The sequence below is a fragment of the Protopterus annectens genome, chromosome 14.part0 (genome assembly GCF_019279795.1).
Source record: "Protopterus annectens isolate FY-2018-M chromosome 14.part0, PAN1.0, whole genome shotgun sequence".
Lineage (NCBI taxonomy): Eukaryota > Metazoa > Chordata > Ceratodontiformes > Protopteridae > Protopterus > Protopterus annectens.
The window spans coordinates 315631981-315650942 of NC_056748.1; the positions used below are offsets into that span (position 1 = coordinate 315631981).

The 18962-nt window shown below is 38.2% G+C and overlaps 1 long non-coding RNA gene across 1 annotated transcript in view; it reads right to left on the reverse strand.

Annotated features, from left to right (window-relative positions):
• Positions 1-1022: 1022 nt before the first annotated feature.
• LOC122788968 overlaps positions 1023-18962 on the reverse strand; it is a 59797-nt gene continuing 41857 nt past the window's right edge. Inside the window, exon 3 of the long non-coding RNA XR_006362756.1 lies at positions 1023-1361. This is a non-coding gene — a long non-coding RNA (uncharacterized LOC122788968). The remainder of the gene's footprint in view (positions 1362-18962) is intronic.

Below are 18962 nucleotides of genomic sequence, written 5' to 3' on the forward strand. Positions count from 1 at the left end.
AGGAGGCCCTGCTCCCTCTCACCCCCCTGCTAATTAAATATGCCAACTCAGAGATCACACTACATTGCAGAAAAGGGTAAATTTCCCATTCCATGCTATAGCGTGATATCCATTCAGAATGTTCGAAGTTTCAAAACTTCAGTCATATCGTCTCGACCATATGACTTTTGAAGTTTTGAAACTCTGATAATCTGATGGGGATCTATATATATATGTTCTTATAGAAAAAAAGTCAAGTAGAATTAAATTATAAAATTATTAGCTTTAGAAAAATGAAATTGCAATTTTATTCCATTAGCTAAAGTTTTTACATAAACTGGAAGTGAGATCAGAATACAGTCTGAATGATATCTGTGATGACTATGGTAATTGTAGCTGTGGAGTATGAATTTCACACATATATACTCAGCAAATGAAAAGGCTTGAGTGGTCAGAAACAGCTACATTGACTGACAAATACACTGAAACTACAAATAACTACATTTGTTCCAGTTGTTTCACAAATTATCTCTTAATCAAAAATATATATTTTAATCTTAATGCCAACCTATTAAATGTTACAACTGCTTAGACATATTTGTCTAATGAAGTCATCAAGGTGCCTCTGTTTCCTGGCAATTAACATAAAACAAGACTTCTGTTGTTTTATTTTTATTTTTTTGTAAAGCAATGCAGTTAATAAAAACAAATGTGCAGTATTGTTTGCTTATTTAAGCTAAACACATGCAAATGATGTCTTTACAGCATGAACAAAATGTTGCTAGCTGGCATGTTGCTTCAAGAACCCTCTAATACTGTATAGGAAAGAAAATGCTCCACAACAAAGGCCAGGGTGCGTGGAAATATTGCAGTGTATCTAACAGCTGAACTACAATTCCTCTAAGTTTATTTTTGTATGTTACATTTTGTCACTTTAAGTAGAATCAACATTTCTCAAAGTCAACAAATAACTATTATCTAAGTCCAGAGGAGACTATGCAGACATTGAGATAACCATACAACATTCTATCTTATTATGGTTGAATATAGTACTTTTTCATAAGTACTCACTAAAGACTGTATCGGCAGTGCATTGTTTAACACATCTTTATTGTACATGTATTTATTTATAAAAACATACTCGGTGTTGAAGTGCTCTAGTTAGTTTCGCTGTCCATTTAAGAATTTTAAAGTGAATTAAAAACTGTTGAACAGTTGAAGTGATTGGTATGATGTGCTTTATTATATATTGCATTCAGTTTCATCACATACAGCATCATGCTACTGCAACGTACAGCTATAAAATATATTTTGAGAGAACGTTCTGTAATGCTTCATCCTTCTTGTTTTATCTGACTGCAGAATTCTTGACAGTTACACTGCTGTAAAAGAAAATCAGTTAATATGTCAGTCATTTCTTAGCACAAACTGTTGGATTTTCATTTTGTGGGAATTTTTACATAAAGTAAACTTAAATGTCTAAAAATCTAGGCAGTGATTGCACTATATTGCTGACGTGCAAGTTTCCAATATGATACCTCAGTATAAGGCAACTCCAAATACAAATGCTCTGGCATAACTGCATAAAATTATTCTTTTGAGTACAGATAGGATCTAAACATAAGCAGTCCCATAATAAGTAAGCTTTTTGTGATTGCTTAGCCCACAAATTAAAGCAAGTAGTAGTCCCTCTGTACCCTCATACCCCTTCCTTGACTATTATCACTCTCAGGTCTCCCCAACTCAGTGAAAGAATATTCACTTGAAACATTAGTAATACAGGTCTTGCTCTTTCTGTGAGACACTGCACTGTCAAAGTCAATAGCAAACAGTAAAGTTCAAGGCCAATTCCATCATAAGAGCACATACATACATACACAAATGAAAAAGTGATGCATCAGGCAGCCATGGTCGAGTGCATATAAAATCAACAATTAACACCCGCGTAGTAGAAGAAAAAATGTACTGTAGTTCATTTTAAATAAAAATGATATTATTGTTTTCAGTCTGCCAGACATAGATTATAAATTACTTTTATGTAATTTATATTATGTTAGAGGTGTAGAGTGCATGTACTCTCTTGTGATCAGTGTCAGAATTTTTTATTAAAAGTTTCCGATATCTCTGGCACCTCAGACCAGCAGACAGACATTAACTAACTAACTAACTAACTAACTAACTAACTAACTAACTAACTAACTAACTAACTAACTAACTAACTAAATACATAGAAAGCTTATGCCATTGTATCAAGTTGCTCTTGTTACATAATTGCACTTTACAGCTTACCATCAGATGTGGATTATAATAGGGGTAAAACAGGCAACTGCTCAGGGCCCACTACCTCATAGGGGCCCACAGCCATCTAACAAAACAATTTTCCAGTCATGCCTCTGGTGCAACTTTTTTTCACATATGGACCAGAAAGTGCACAGTACAGGAAGAGAAGTACTTTTTCAGAGATGACCAAACCAACCACAAGTATGGTACTTTAGTAGATCAGTGTGGCCATTGTGTACCACAATCAAAATTTTACTGAACTGCTAAAATGTAATATGGCAAAGGTCAAGATAAAGATATTACATGTACAAGTAAGACAAGAGTCTCTGTGTGTGTGTGTGTGTGTGTGTGTGTGTGTGTGTGTGTGTGTGTGTGTGTGTGTGTGTGTGTGTGTGTGTGTGTGTGTGTGTCTGTGTGTGTGTGTGTGTGTGTGTGTGTGTGTGTGTGTGTGTGTGTGTGTGTGTGTGTGTGTGTGTATGTATTAGACTATAAGATTTCAAAACAGATTTTAAATCATCAAGACCACTTGTCTTCTAAAGTGGCTTTCTCAGAGTCACACAGTGCGTAACCAATGGAGGTGAAATAATCAAACTCTACATCCTGGTTAAAGGCTTAGAACCTTAATCCTCTATATTCACTGTCATGCATTCACATACTGCATTTTCTGATAAATCACTGAAGATAAAATGTCACTGCTGTTTATAATCAGTTAATAATGCCAATCATTAGACTTCTGTACAATATTAATGCACTGCTTCCTATAGTCAAAAGGAAAGTGTTTGAACCCTTTCACCTCCATTTGCCTACTGTGTGATTCGGGGTAAGTTGTAATTGATGGTCGCATCTCTGTGTGTCTGTATAGGTTCATAGGTTCATAGGTTGGTACTAAGCTATCGACCCTAGGGCCTATACAAGCCTAGCCATAACAATTCCCTGGCTATTTCTTCCCACACTATTTACTTCCCAGGACCCCTGTCTAGCAGGGCAACTGACGTGATCCCCTGGGTGAATTTCCTTTCTCCCATCCAATCGTCAAGGTTCCTTTTGAAGAGGGCCAAAGAGGAGCTCTGCTTGACATGTATGGGCAGTCTATTCTAGAGTCTGGGGAGTCTCTGGGTCAGGAACCTATCCCTCCAGCATGTTTTGTTTATTGTGATGACAAGGTTTAGATTCCTGGAGTGTGTGTCTCTGAGGGATTGGGATTTCCTTAAGTGTAGCATGTACAACAGCTCTGGGTTTGACATGGTCTTGTATGTTAAGCAGAGATCGCCTCTGAGTAGATGATATGTGACAGAGTATAGCAGAGTTTCTTAAGGCGGTCAGCGTAGGGCATCTGCTTTAGGCCTGTGATTCTTTTAGTGAGGTATTTCTGCTGCCTTTCCACTTATTGCAGATGTCTTGAGAGGTACATACCAAATGGCGCATTGTATTCTATAATGTGTCTAATGAGGGATGAGTACAGTTGGACAATGACCTCCTTTTTTCTGGATGAAAAGCCCTTAGTGATGAGGTATGCCACGTAGAAGGATTTCTTGACTGTTGTGATGATGTGGTTAACAAAGGTGAGACCACTGTCCACCTGTGTCCCTAAAACTCTTATCACACTTTCAATGTTTAGTGTACTGCCACCTATGTGGTATTTCATGGGTACATGTTTTTTCCGAAAGGGGATAACTATACATTTCTTGGCATTGAGCTTGAGCCCATGTCTCTGGCACCAAGCATCTGTTTCTGTAAGGCCCTTTTGTAGAGTATCCACATAATTTGTGGATTCAATAATGGCTCCCAGTTTGCAGTCATCTGCAAACTTTGTTAGCCAGAGTCCCTTAGTGTTGGCCTGTACTTCAGAGAAGTAGATGCCAAGCAAGAGCGGTCCCAGGACTGAACCCCGAGGTACTCCACTTGTCACTTTTCTGGCGCTGGATTTGGAGTCGGCTACTTTTACAGTGTGAGTTCTGTCAGTAAGGCAGTTGGCAACCCATCGAGTGATGTAGGTATCAATGCCAGCTTAGTAAATTTATCTATTATTCCAGAGTGAGGGATGGTGGCAAAGTTCTTGGCAAGATCCAGATAGGCTGTGTGGGCCACCTTAACCTCATCCACGGCTCTGGAGACTGATTAGAAGAAGTCAGTCAGGTTCAGGAGACAAGATCAACCCTTCACAAACCCAAACTGGATGGGGTCCAGTGTTTGAAGGTTGCCAATGTCTTTGTTTATAAGTTCCATGATAATACGTTCCATGGCCTTGCAGATCAGGCTCATCAGACTGATGGGGTGGTAGTTCCCAGGATCCAAGGTGGATCCCCCCTTGTGGAGTGGGATAACTGTAGCTGTGCGCCACTCAGTGGGCATTATGCTTGAGGTGAGGCTATGATTAAACATGACACTTTGGTGAGGTGCCAGTTCATTTTGTAGTTCATGTAATACACAGCCTGGGATGTCGTCTGGTCCAATGGATGCTGTATTATTAGCTTTGGAGAGTGCGTTTTTTACCTGTGTGGCCGTTATTGCCAGAATTTGGCAATCTTCCGGTATTGAGATGGGCCGTTTAGGGGGTGAAAGTGGGGTGAAGTTGGCACTGAATTGATCTGCCAGGATATTGGCAATATCCTTGGGCTCAGTACATTTAATGCCATTCTGTTGTAGCTCAGAGCAGATCTGAGCATTGCCATTTAGATTTTTGACATAGTTATAGGATGCCTTGTGGTTGTCTTTGGAATCTTTGGCAATTGTATTTTCATAACTAGCTTTGGAGAATTTTATAAGGGATCTCGGCTTCTTACTGAGGCTGGCAAGGGAGTTTATGCATCCTAGGATTTTCCTCTTTTCTGCAACAGTTTCTTCCTTTTGTTGTAAAGTTTGTTTATGGCAGGGGACCACCAGATTGTCTTTCTTTTTTTTTTGGAGGAGAGCATCTTGATTCTATTTGGGATGGCACGATTCATGCATGAGTGGATGTGCTCATACAGTGCCTTAGTGTAGGATTCAGCAGTCGAACTTTCAGTTCCCATCTGCATGGGTGTCATGAAGTTTGTCACTTCTGACTTGAGTAGCATGAAGTTGGCTTTGGAGTAGTTTTTTAAGGAGGTTTCCTTACTGGGGGGTGAGGGTGGGATGTGGATGTTAAGGGTGATTAGCTTATGGTCAGTCCTGACCAACAAGGGGGTGACCATAGGTGTGGAGCATCAATTTCCCATGTTGGTAATGACCAGGTCTAGGATATTGGATCCCCTTGTGGGACTATGGATTAGTTAATCCAGGGCAATGGAATATATAAATTCCAAGAACCGTTGGGCAAAGGTGTTGGTACACTAGTAGTTTTCACAGTTAATGGCAGGGTAGTTGAAATCACCCAGTATTAAGGTGTTCGCTTGTATCTTAATATTTTCCACTATGTTTAGAAAGGCGTAGTGAGAATCTTGGGGCATGGTGAGGGATCTGTAGCAAGCTACAATTTGGATTGCAGTCTTACCTAGTGTTAGTTGCACCTGGAGAATTTCAGACGCATTGTGTTGGGCAACTAGCCTGGTGGTTTGAATATCCTTGGCGAATATGGAAACTCCTCCACCTTTAGTGTTTTGGTCCTGGTTTGGTGGCCAAAAAGTGTGGTAAGAGTTGTAGCCTGGCATTGCAGGAGTGTTCTCGGGAGCATTGAACCAGGTCTCAGTTACTGCACAGATATCAATGTTCTCTATTTTTAGGAGTGCCTTGAGAGAGTGCATTTTGAGGTTAGACTTCTATCATTGAGTATTATTAACTTCAGAATTTGCATGCTTGTACCTGTTACAGTGGTGGTTTTGTCCTTTGAACTTTGCCTAAAAAAGGCACTATAGGGGTGGCAAGAGCCTTAGCCAGTAACCTGAATCCCAGGGGCGGCAGGTGCAGACCATCTCTGGCAAAGCATTGTGGTCTGTCGATCATGTCATCCCACACAGACAGATCCTGGATCCCTTTTGAATGACACCAGAAGCTTAGCCAATTGTTGAAGTCAATCATTTTGTCCTTATATTGTGGTATCATTCTGGGCGAAGACAGGATGCTACTCAGGGCTAGGGTCATACCTGCCTGGACTACATGATCTGAGAGCTCTTCCATGTCTCAAGTATAAATACTGCACTTATAAATTAACATACTGGGTTAATGCTGTTTCCTGTGTCAATGGTATGGGGTTTAAGTCCTTGTCATCCCTTCTTCCTTTAATCTGACAGTCATCACTCAGGGTTAAGGCCACTTCCTGTGGGACTGGATTTGATTCCATCAACCCTCTTTTGCCTGCTGTGTGACCTTGAGAAAGTCACTTAACCAAACAGTGCTTTGGGGCAACTGGAAATGTAGAATAGGCTCCTAAATGGACCCCTGGACCGCAAGCCTAGTAACCCCCAATGAACTGGAGTACTTATGGAATAAAGGAAGGTAATTAATTGTGGAAAACAAAAGTATCATCAATGAGACATTTTCTATGGGTGTGATCCCTGGTTTCCTAGAATATTGACAGCATGTTTTTATTTAATTGTGAATAAAATGGACAATACAAAGTCTATGATTTTAAAGTTAGTATTCAAATTATGAATGTATTTTAATTTAGTTTGATTTTGCAGGCAAGCAGAGGTAAAATGCAGTGTCTAGGCTGCAACACTTTGTCTAGCACTTAATGCAGATGAGTAAGGCTATGAGCTGATAAAATCTGCTTCCTCTAGAACATGGTTTAATTCCCTCAATCTTTGTCTTCTATGTGGCTCTGACCAAGTTAATTCACCAGACAGTATTCCTGGGCTGCTCCTGAGAATGGCCACTTGCCCTAGACTGTTAGCAAATGCATTATGCATTTGAGTTTTGAAATCTGTCCCTTCACATTGCAGCTAATTATTGATTCACATCTGTTGTAGCTTAATGGGTTGCCAGATGTATTTTCACTAAATTTGAGTTTCAAGGGAAAAGAAGTTTACTGTTTCTCATGCTAACTATATTTTACTGTGAGAGTGTTTTGTTTTGTTTAGAAAATGTCTGACAGTGTTTTTGCTGTAAAATATGAAATTAAAGTTTTAAATGAAATCTAAATCTCTGTAATGAAGAAAATAGTATGGACACTGATAGGTTGGACAGTGTTTTATGGTAAGTGGGGAAAGATTGACAAGTAATACAATACTGGTATGGCTGGCAAGGGCCTAGTTAATGACCTTGTACAGGGCTCTATTTGATCGTGATCTGTTTGTGAGTACTCTAGAGGCGTATGCTGCAACAATATAGCATTATCGGCCATTCAGGTCAGTCAGACCTGTACTGAGTGGCATCAGAGGGAATAGCTAGTATTGATGACAGGAAAGACATAGGGAGGTCAAAAATGGGATGTAGGAGCATGCAAGCACCCCCTCCAAAATAGTCTGTTGTATGTAGCGACATTTCTGATTTTTGTTTGATTATTGGGTTTTTGAAAAAAAAAGTTGCTGCTGCAGCATCTTTTATTGTCTAATTGTTTTGTTTTATTAATTGCACTAAAGAATGAAGTCATTAATTAATAGTCTTTGTGTAATATACTTTAAACAAGTTATAATTTAGTAATATAGTTTTGCAGTACCTTCTTTGTGGCCTCCAACAATTTGGAAGGCATTGACATTTATCATTTCATATTGTCTGCATGATTTAGAGTGATGATCAGAACCATGTGATCTTCAGCATCTATCATGCAGTTATTGTTAGATATTACTGTGATATGTTCATATCTACAAGATCAGATTGTAAAGGATTCCTGCATTTAATTAAAAACTGTTACCATGTCAGGCAATTGGCTCATATGATTAAAGCTCTGACTTGTTAATGAGCTGCTTCCAGTGCTAAAGGTATATGGTTTGAGTCTTTCTGCCTTCATTTACCTACTGTAACCTTGAGCAAGTCACTTAATCACACAGTGCTTTCGGGCAATTGGAAATTTGGACTACACTCCTTAATGGTCTCCTGGACTGCAAGCCTAGTAACTGACTATGAATCAGCATTTTTGTCAGCCATTCCCTACTGCATAGCTGATCTAGTTCAGGAGATGATATGTCAGTATCATCAGCAAGCCAATTTTTAATGCAACATAGGCCATTTATTTTTCAAGGTAAGCAGGCACTGCAGTTGTTGCCTGTGCACTGAAATAAAAAGTTGTATGCCAGTATCTGCATAGGTAACAGTTCTCTTTAATGTGTAATTATTCAAGTGACTTTTACTTCTGCAGAAATTGTACATACAGAATTAGTATATGTCATCAGGTGGTTGATATTTCCTATGATCTTATCATAAATATTCTTCTGTTTAAACTGCGCTACACATGACTGGGATTTTTAGCATGATTCTAGGAATCATTCTATAATTTCACACGGTTTATCTAAAGCTACCAATAAAGTATGTGTAATTTATTTTTTCATAACAATAATGGGTGTACATAGTGAACAAAGTGGCCATAACTGCAGTTTGAGGTGGGAGTTATCTGTGGATGAAAGTATTGTATGCTCTTATTATCATTTTTAAACAGTGTTTAATCTGGTTTTGCAGGTGTGTGTGTGTTTGTGTGTGTGTGTGTGTGTGTGCGTGTGTGCGTGTGTGTGTGTGTGTGTGTGTGTGTGTGTGTGTGTGTGTGTGTGTGTGTGTGTGTGTGCGTGTATGTGTGAATTAACCTAGAATACTTTGCTATGGCTACTTTTTGTGTGAAGCAAACTTGAAATATGTTACTTTGATCATTATTATTAATTTTTGACACCATTGTCTGAGAAATATGCACCACTAAAGGGATGTCTGTGTATAAAAAAACTATCCTTCTGAGATGAAACAATTAAAAAATCATTAGTTTCTCTTAACAGGACTAGTGTATATTCATGAAAAGCAAATTTGAATACCTTACTGTTGTCAGTTGTATTACAATAAGACATATAATGTGTACACAGTCAAAGTGACTACAATTGATGAGTACATATATAGTTGGATTGTACTGACAACAGTTTGAGTGTCCTTTTTATGGTTGAAATGCTCTGAAATGGATACTTTTGTCAATATTGATTAATATATTTTGTTTAACTGCTTACTAGAAAAATGTTCAAAACTAGAAATGTAAAACACACTCTAAAAATGTTGCTCTATTAAACAAGAAATATAATTTAAAATAGGAAGGTGAATCCAAAAGAACACATGCATTTATATGTGGCCCTAAAATGTATGCAGGATCCCATAGTTTGAAAACAGATCAGGAGCCAATATATACTTAGTTTGCCACTGCCTGCCCTCATGTGATACTGGCAGCTTTCAGACAGCAAGATTTGAACATGAGGATATATAAATCAGCATTTGTGTTCCTTTTTGTAATACCACAGTATTTTTAGTGTTGCTATGGTATACTCTACAATTATGTTTTAAAATACAAACTGATTAACAAGATGAAACAAAACATTTTAATGAACATTTATGAAATTCAAACCCCAACGGTATTAAAAATGATACCACAAAGTCATTGTTTGCAGTCTGAACTCTGTCCATGAGATTATAACTTAGCACAATCTGCATTGATGTACATAAAAGAAACATCACTGATATGGAGTGATTTTTTTGTTATGTGGTATAAACTGCATGTTTGGTATAATTTAAGATATTATGCAGTAAATTATGTAAATATATGATTTTTATCCTTTTGTGTGCCCATTAGATTCTAATTAGGTACTTTGGTACATGTATCTATCTATAGCTCACAGAATGATTATAAAAACTGGAAATACAACCATTCTCCTAAGTTTAAGGAGGTTATAAGTATTACCACTGTTGTTTCTCAACCAACATCAAAGCAATTAAACTGAGATCCAAAAAATCTTTAGATCTTAAATATTGGACAAAACTACTACTTTTATTTATGAAATCCAAAGATAATTCCCTTTGAGTACTGTATTTATTAATGGCTGAGAACTTCCCTTTTAGTTATAATAGCATTTTGAATATAATTTCATTTTTAGATTGGAGGGAATTTTTGTAAATATCTTGTAAGATTTTATTGTAGGATAGCGCTAATGGTTTATTTGTTTTGGTTTTATAGAGTCTTTCATGTGTATATAATAAATGTATCATGAAAGTTTTTATTTGTATTTGAATTTTAATAACGCTTTGCTAGAAAAAGAAACTAAAGAATTTAGACATGTCTACAAAGAGACAGACTATTCTGATAAGTTCATCATATCACCTAAGCTCACAACTCAAAAAATCTGACAGAAAACAAAGACTTATCTGAAATTCATAAGCATTCTATATTTTTTTTCAAAAGGGTGGTCAAGTTTGCCAAGTGGTGTTTACAGTTTTCTTATTTATAACTGAAAACGTAGAATCAAGAAATAGTTGAAATACATTGTAATTGTTACACATCTAGGTCTCCTGGCTACTTAAGACGGATTGAAATAAATGAATTCTACTAAAAGGCTACGGTTGCTACAAGACTCTGGAAAAAAATGAAACCAGTACTTGTTATGTAAATCAGAGAAGTGGAAAAATCAAGAAAAAGCACAAATGGAAATATTTATGGAAGACTTCAATATGCCAAGGTGTTAGAGATAGATTAGGCTGAACAAATAACAGTTAAGATAGGAGGAGATTAGATAAAAATGATAAATCTGCAAGAAAATCTCCAAGAATAGAAGGTATTCCAGTGGAAGTTATACGCTAGGAGGGAAAAGTGTAATAAAATTCTGGAAGATTTTGTTTAACAGTATTTTAAAAGGAAGGGAGGCACCAACATCCTGGAAAAAGCTGTAGTGGCTATAATATCTAAACACAGTAAAGGCTTTATGAAGGCCCATTTCAATTTTAAATCATGATTATAAAGTGTTAATGCCTATAATGGGTAAAAGAATGGCAAAGATAATGCCACCATTCTGGAATTATAGCTAAACTCACTAAACTAGGTGGAGGTGTGTCCATTTTCATTAAGGATATCCACACCTCCAAGCTAGTTGCTCAGCATAATGCATCCGAGATTATCCAAGTTCAACTGCCTCTGGGCAAGACCACAATCCAGATTGTAGCTTGCTACAGACCCCCCCACCATGCCCCAGGATTCCCACTCCTCTTTTCTTGATATACTGGAAAATATTAGGGTACAACCCAACACCCTAATAATGGGTGGGACAGTGGAAAAGGAAAGTATTAATAGCAACAACTATCTTAAAATACCCCTTTTCTTTACCAATGATAATAAAAACTTGGTAGAGATTTTTAGTAAAAATTGGTCTATTTTAAAGGTCGACACAGGAATTAGTGAGTTGGTAGGTGAAAAACCAAGGTTCCTTTACAAAAATAGGAAGAATCTAAAAAGACTTCTTTGCTATGACAAGGGGACTAACGATTTTAGAAATGAAGAATGTTCCACACAACCTTGTGGTAAATGTAATTTTTGTTCGTTGATTAATACATCAAATACATTCTTTCATCTGGACCTTCAGAGGGAGTTTGTGTTCCATGCCACAGCCACTTGCATGACATCTAATGTGGTATATTTAGCAGAATGTGAAGCCTGTCACTCGTTTTATGTTGGGAAGACTAATAGGATCTTCAGAGACAGGATAAGAGAACACGTATAATGTCAAGAAAAAGACAGATCATAATGCACTCTCAAAACATGTTACACAGACAGGGGATACACATAGGTTCAACTTCAGGGTCTTTGAGGTTGTTACATCACATATTAGAGAAGGTGACATTAGAAATCACACCGAATATAGGGAGACAAATTGGATTATTATTCTCAGAGTTGACAGGGGGAAAGGGTTGAATGAAAGGGCATCCATCAAACCCTTACTTAAAAAACAGAGGGTGCAGAAATGAGATAGAGCCATATTTATATATATTATATATCTTTTTATTTTTTATTTATGTATTTTTTATGAATTAATTATGAAGTAATGATTTATTGCTGTTTAATGATATATATATATATATATATATATATATATATATATATATATATATATATATTCCCTCTTCAATGTAAAGTTTTAGGAATTGTGCAAGTTTTTAACATTGTCTTTTTAAGAATTTGTATGAATTAATTGGGATACTATTGTGATTTGATAATGATTTTTAAATGTTTGTATATATAGAGATGTTGTTTCATGAGTTGTTAGATGGTCTGATGAAGCTTACTAGCGAAAGCGCTTACCATATCTGTTATTGTACTTGTTGCTGTCAACAATATATTTATGAACAAGGAATACAAGGGACTACCTGGTTGTTTCATTGTGAGCATCTGTTTTGGTTTATTGCACATTATTTTTCTTCGCAATGAAGCGTTTATCCAGTGCAATATTCTTTGCTTTGTTGTGTTATTACATAACAAATACAGTAAACACTGGTATACCAGTAATCAACAAATATACAAAATTTAAACAGAGTATCATTAATTAATAGCAGCATCATATAATGAACTATGAAACTATTTCCATGGAGAAAAGTTCTGGAAAAAAAACAACATAAAGAGCATAGTAAGTAGAAGTATACAAGAAATCAGCAAATACACATTTAAACATAATAGCAGCAGCATCTAAAAGCTATGAAGCATATTTAGAAAATAACTTGACAGAAGGAAAGAAAAAGAGGCAATGAAGGATTAGTATTAAGAGGCGATAGAGGAATGTTTTAGGACAGGTAGAAGGAAGAAGAGGGAGAGATAGAAGTCAACGGGGAGATTTTGGGCCAATAACTAAGGATATAGTGCTTGGAAGTAATAGGAGATAGTAGCATGCAGGACATTTACCATCCAGGAGTGATGCACATACAGAGCCAGGTACCTTTTAGGTAATCTCTTGTTTGTGCCTTAAAAGAGTTGTTTACTATATTTATACGTGAGATGAAGGGAGTTAAAAATGTTGGCCAGGAAAGAGGAGTACAAAGAGTCACCAGTGGAGGTGTTAGCTTTTGTAACAGTTAATAGCATTTTGTCAGTGAATCTCAGCTGTCGACTTGGGATATAAAGTTGGAGAATACTTATCAAACTAGAACATTTGTCTGGATAATAGATGAATTTATGGGAAGTGGCTAGTTAGATAAAATGTAAGATAATACCTTACCTTATACTTTCAGTAGTTTATGGGAAGTGACTAGTTTCAGTGTAACATATTCTATTTGCCAGTGTCAAGTGGAATATTTTGGAAGTAATACTTTTGTTACAGTACTTTGCTTACTTGTTAAACAGGAAAGCAACTCTAATAATACACGGCAGGATATGAATGTAGGTATTATGTATTAACAGACTTTTTTTATCAAAGGTTCATAGATTCATACATTGTTGCTAGGCTAATGACCCGGGATGCCTTTCTAAGCCTATGCACATTTTTCCAAAAAAATAATGATGTCCTGTATCCAAATAGGTCATTGAGGTCCAGGCATTTATAAGCTACATCTGTTCTTAAGGGACATGGGTACCAAGGCCCAGTGTAAATTTCCTATTCCCCATCCACTGGTCAAGGTCGTACTTAAACTGGGTAATACAAATTCAGCTTCATGTGGATGTTGAAATGCTTCGTAGAGCAGTCTCTTGGACACTTACCTCTCTCTCCAGCATGTTCTGTTTAAGTCACAGACAAAATTCATGTACCTAGACCTTGTATTTCTGGTAATGTTTGATTTACAAATATGCAGGAGATTCATAAGTGTGGAGTTTGCGGAATCCTTGTAAGTCAGGCATAGATCACCCCTCACAAGTCTGTAGGAGAAAGAGCAGAGGGAAAGGGTTTTAAGGCACTCTGCATAAGGCAGGTTTGTTAAACCTTGTATTCTTTTGGCAAGGAAGCTCTGAGGTCACTCTAATTGCTGCATGTTCCTGTACTCTATGACTGGACTGATAAGGGCAGAGTACAGTGGGATAATGACCTCTATGGACATAGATGCCATGCCCTTACTTATAGGTTGCACAACATAAATGCATTTCTTCACCACTGTGGCCACATGGTGTCAAAGGTAAGGCTGCCGTGTAATTGCATACCCATAGGCAGATGCAGTGTCTTCACTGTTTTCATTAGGAATGATCGTCAGTGCTAAGTAACGTGAATGTGGTGAATTGGATATACGGGAAAAGGACTTCAGTCTTCAGCCAGTACATTGCACAGATAATTTCATGTACACTTACAGTAAACTGATGACCAGTACAAACTGCTGTGCTGCACAGTAACTACTGCTAAATGTTGACAGAAACAATGTTCACTTTTGGCAACAGTTTTCTGCACTTCGTAGATTGGGCAAATGCAACTGGTGACAATAGATGAAGCAATTGTCATATAAAGTAGCTGCCTTGAGCATGCTTGCGCATCCTGTAATACTTTCTTTGCATTCAAGGAGAATTCCTTGACATCAGTGTCTCAAACACATAATAAGTGGGTTATGATCAGTAACCCAGTCATAACCCTGTATATTAAGAATATGTGCTATAGCCATTTCACGTGATGTTTGGTGAAATATTCTCCTTTTGCACTTCCCTCTTCTTCAGATAATATAACTACTATAGCAATTTTTTTTATTTACAGTGTGTCCACAGAATATTGGTATAAAATTTAGGAACTGCACATAGCGACACACACATATATATGTCACTTGCAGTAAAGTAATACATACAACAGACAGATTAATAGTATGATAACATGCTTGTGCTACTAAAGAGGAAAACTTATATGATTAGCCTTCGAGAAAAAGATAACCGTATGGAATACATGATTTGTGTCACTGTTGTAACAAAAAAAAAAAAATACATATCAAGATGAACTACTAATTCTTAAGATAAAATGGATGAAAACTGGAGTAAGATGGAAACAAAGCAAAGGAAAGGCTAATTCTGACCACTTAGTTTGCAGTTGGCCCACTAAGGGGAGGTAGATTAATTGTCTGGTACTTGGCTTTGAAGATTAAAGAGCTGTTAACAGGCTGTTTCCTGTGTCCCAGTGGTGCAAGGTTTGATTCACTCAGCCTTCATTGCCTAACTGTGTAACTGAGCAAGTCACTTACCCTGAGCTGTCTGAAAAAGGTCCATGGAGATCAGTGCTCCACCCCAGAAAATTATTATAAATAAATCAATTCCAAAATAAATCATTCAGAGCTTTTGACATGCATCCAGGCATTTTCTGTCAATCTGGAAGCAAAGCACTCAAGAAACCTTTCGTCTGAGTACTCACTATTTTAGTGTTATACCTCTCGCCTATCCGCAGTTTCACAGAATGTTCAGATTTTTGGCTCATATTTTCGGTCTGTCTTCATAAGTTGTGTGGTTTTCTGATAAATCATTGAGAGTTAACGTCATTAAATAACTAGTCTAGTCCAGATACATATTTGCTGTATCCAGGACTGTTTGTAAGCTTCTCAGCCCCCAAGCCTTTCTGTGTTGGAGGGAAGCCTTCTAGCTTATCAGTGGGAGTGATAAGCACTAGGTAGACTATCTACCACAAGAGGAGTGGTTGCTGGCCCAGAAATTGTAGTTTACTGCCCATTTTGGCAGTTTTTTTCCATTACTTTCAACTTTCTGGTTTAAAAGCACCCTTTTTCACTTGTTTCTCACCTTTCCTGTAACTAGTCTAGCCCAGATACAGATTTGCTGTATCCAGGACTGTTTGTAAGCTGGTGAGCCCCCCAAGCCTTTCTGTGTTGGAGGGAAGCCTTCTAGCTTGTCAGTGGGAGTGGTAAGCACTAGGTAGCCTATCTACCACAAGATAAGTTGTTTCTGGCCCAGAAATTGTAGTTTATTGGCCATTTGGGCAGTTTTTCCATCTCTTTCAACTTTCTGGTTTAAAAGCCCATGTTGCACTTGTTTCCCACCTTTTCTGTAACTAATCTAGTCCAGATACAGATTTGCTGTATCAGGGACTGTTTGTATGCTTCTAAGTGGTGCCAAAGTTGTTGTTTGTCTTTTAGCTTTTTCCAATTAGGGGTCGCCACAGTGGAATTCCGGTCAGCTAATGATTGGCAGTAAATTTTCATGAACAGTGAAACAGCTCGACGTTCAACCTTCAACTAAGGCAAGCCCATTTACGCATGTCTTTCAAATGCTAGCTATGAAAACAGAATTGCAGCAGATTGTAAAGACAACCATAAGGCCTTCTATAGTTATGTAAAGAATCTCCACAGCAATACCCAGATTTGCTCTGAGCTACTGCACAATTGTACCTCCTATACTGAGCCAACAGATATTGCCAATATACTGGCTGACAGATTCAGTGCCAACTTTACCCCTCTCTTCCCCCCAAAGGACCAATCACAATACCAGTAGATTGCCAGGCACCCACTATTACTGCTGCACAGGTTAAAAACAGCACTGTCCAAGGCCAAGAATACAGCTTCTATGGGACCTAACAATATCCCCAGTTGTGTTCTAGATTAACTACAGAGTGAACTGGCACCTCACCTGTGTGCTCTATTCAATCACAGGCTCACCTCAGGCTTTGTCCCTACCGAATGGCACACTGCTACAGTCATCCCTCTCCACAAGGGAGGAGTGACTACTGACCCTGGGAACTATCTCCCCATTAGCCTGATGAGTCTGATATGCAAAGCTATGGAACGCATCATCATGGACCTAATAAAAAAGGATAGAGGGAATCTCCAAACTCTGGATCCCACACAGTTTGGTTTTGTAAAGGGTAGATCATGCTTGCTCAACCTGGTTGACTTCTTTGAGTCAGTCACCAGAGCTGTGGATGAAGGCAAGGTGGTTCATACAGCCTACCTTGATCTGGCCAAGGCCTTTGATACCATTCCCCACTCAGGAATCATAGAAAAACTCACTAAGCTAGGCATCAACCACTATATCACTAAGTGGGTTGCAATCTGGCTCACAGATAGAACCCACAGTGAGAAAATAGCTGACTCCAATTCAGACTGCTGATCAGTCACGAGTGGAGTCCCACAGGGAACTCTCCTGATTGGTATCTACTTCTCTGAAGTCCAGGCCAACACGAAGGGACTCTGGCTGACAAAGTTCGCAGACGATTGCAAGTTGGGAACTATTATTAACTCTCCAAGTGATGTTGACATCCTACAGAAAGGCCTCACTGAGACCAACGACTGGTTTCAGAACCATGGCCTTAAGGTCAATGCCAAAAAATGTGTCATCATCCCCTTTGGGAAAACCCAGTTCCCATGAATTGCCACATCGATGGTAGTCCACTGAACACATAAGGCATTGTAGGAGATCTGGGAACACAGGTTGACAGCAACCTCTCTTTTGGCCACCACACTGCCACTGTGATAAGAAAGTCCTTCTGTGTGGCACATCTCATTACTAAGGGTTTTGCATCCAGGAAGAAAGAGGTCATTGTCTCCCTCTACTCTTCCCTCATTAGGCCAATCATTGTGTACAGTGCCCCATTTGGCATGTACCTCACTAGACACCCAGAACAACTGGAGAGGCCACAAACGTACCTCACAAAGTAGATCCTAGGCCTTAAATACTTGCCCTATATGGACAGACTCAAAAAGCTCCAACTATTCTCTGTCCCATATCATCTGCTTAGAGGCGCTCTCTGCTTGACTTACAAAGCCATGTCTGACCCAGCTCTGTTAGAAATACTACTTCTAAAGAAATCCCAGTCCCTCCACACCACATGCTCCAGAGACCTCAACCTCATTACTACAATCAACAGAACATGCTGGAGGGACAGGTGCATAACCCAGAGACTGCCCATGCTATGGAATAGACTTCCCATACATGTCAAGCAGAGTACCTCACTGGCCCTCTTCAAGAGAAATCTTGACGAGTGGATGGGAATTAGAAAATTCACCCTGGGGATCACTCCATTGGCTCTACTCAACAGAGGCACTGGGAACTAAGGTTGGGTGGCATGATGCCAGGGTAATCCTATGGGCTAGGCTTGCAAAGGTTCCAGGGCAATTAGCTTAGTACACACCTATGAAAAATATGAACCTATAATAACAGACAGTTGAGTTTCAGACTTCATATCTTTTGGAAAATGCATGCTAATGCAAAACATGTTATTCTACTTACTTTCTAAGTTTATATTTTGTCCCTCTGTTCCACCCCCCCCCCATTATTTTTTGCTCTTCCCAGAACTTTTGCCTAAGACATTGAGGGGTCTACTTGAAATCACTGAAATGACCTGCATCATAGCCCAATTAATTGATGCCTGAACCGTGACCTACACAGTCCTGCTATAGTAATCACTTGCAGTGTCACTCTTAATATATGCATAGAATTTATGGTAGTAGGCAATGATGTAATACAAAGCACACCAGAAAAATAAATATTTGTGCAATGAGAGCAGGAGCCCTTCACTTTCATTATATAACCATTCTGAAATCACAGATCCTCCGGGAAGAGGTACTTGTAACTCTCTGTCTTTCCTGAGGTTATTTGATTTTGGATGGCATTGTGGTTATTTAAAGTAATTAATGAAAGTGTATTAGTGGCTAGTCATGTAACTGCAGCAACAAGCTAGCTAATACAGGTTGCTACATTTCGAATGAAAGGAGAACTTCTTTTCTTTTGATCATCAACAAGCATAAGCTCTGGTCTTTCTGGTAAGTACAGAAAGCTAGGGTTATGGCTTGACAGTCAGCTTCATTCTGCAGTCCTTCATTTAATATTATTGGCCTGTGCTTTCAAAGGCGTCTATATTACATTATCAAAGTTTCAAAACTTTGAATCTGATATGGTCGACACCATATAATCGAAGTCTTGAAACATTGAAAATGTAATAAAA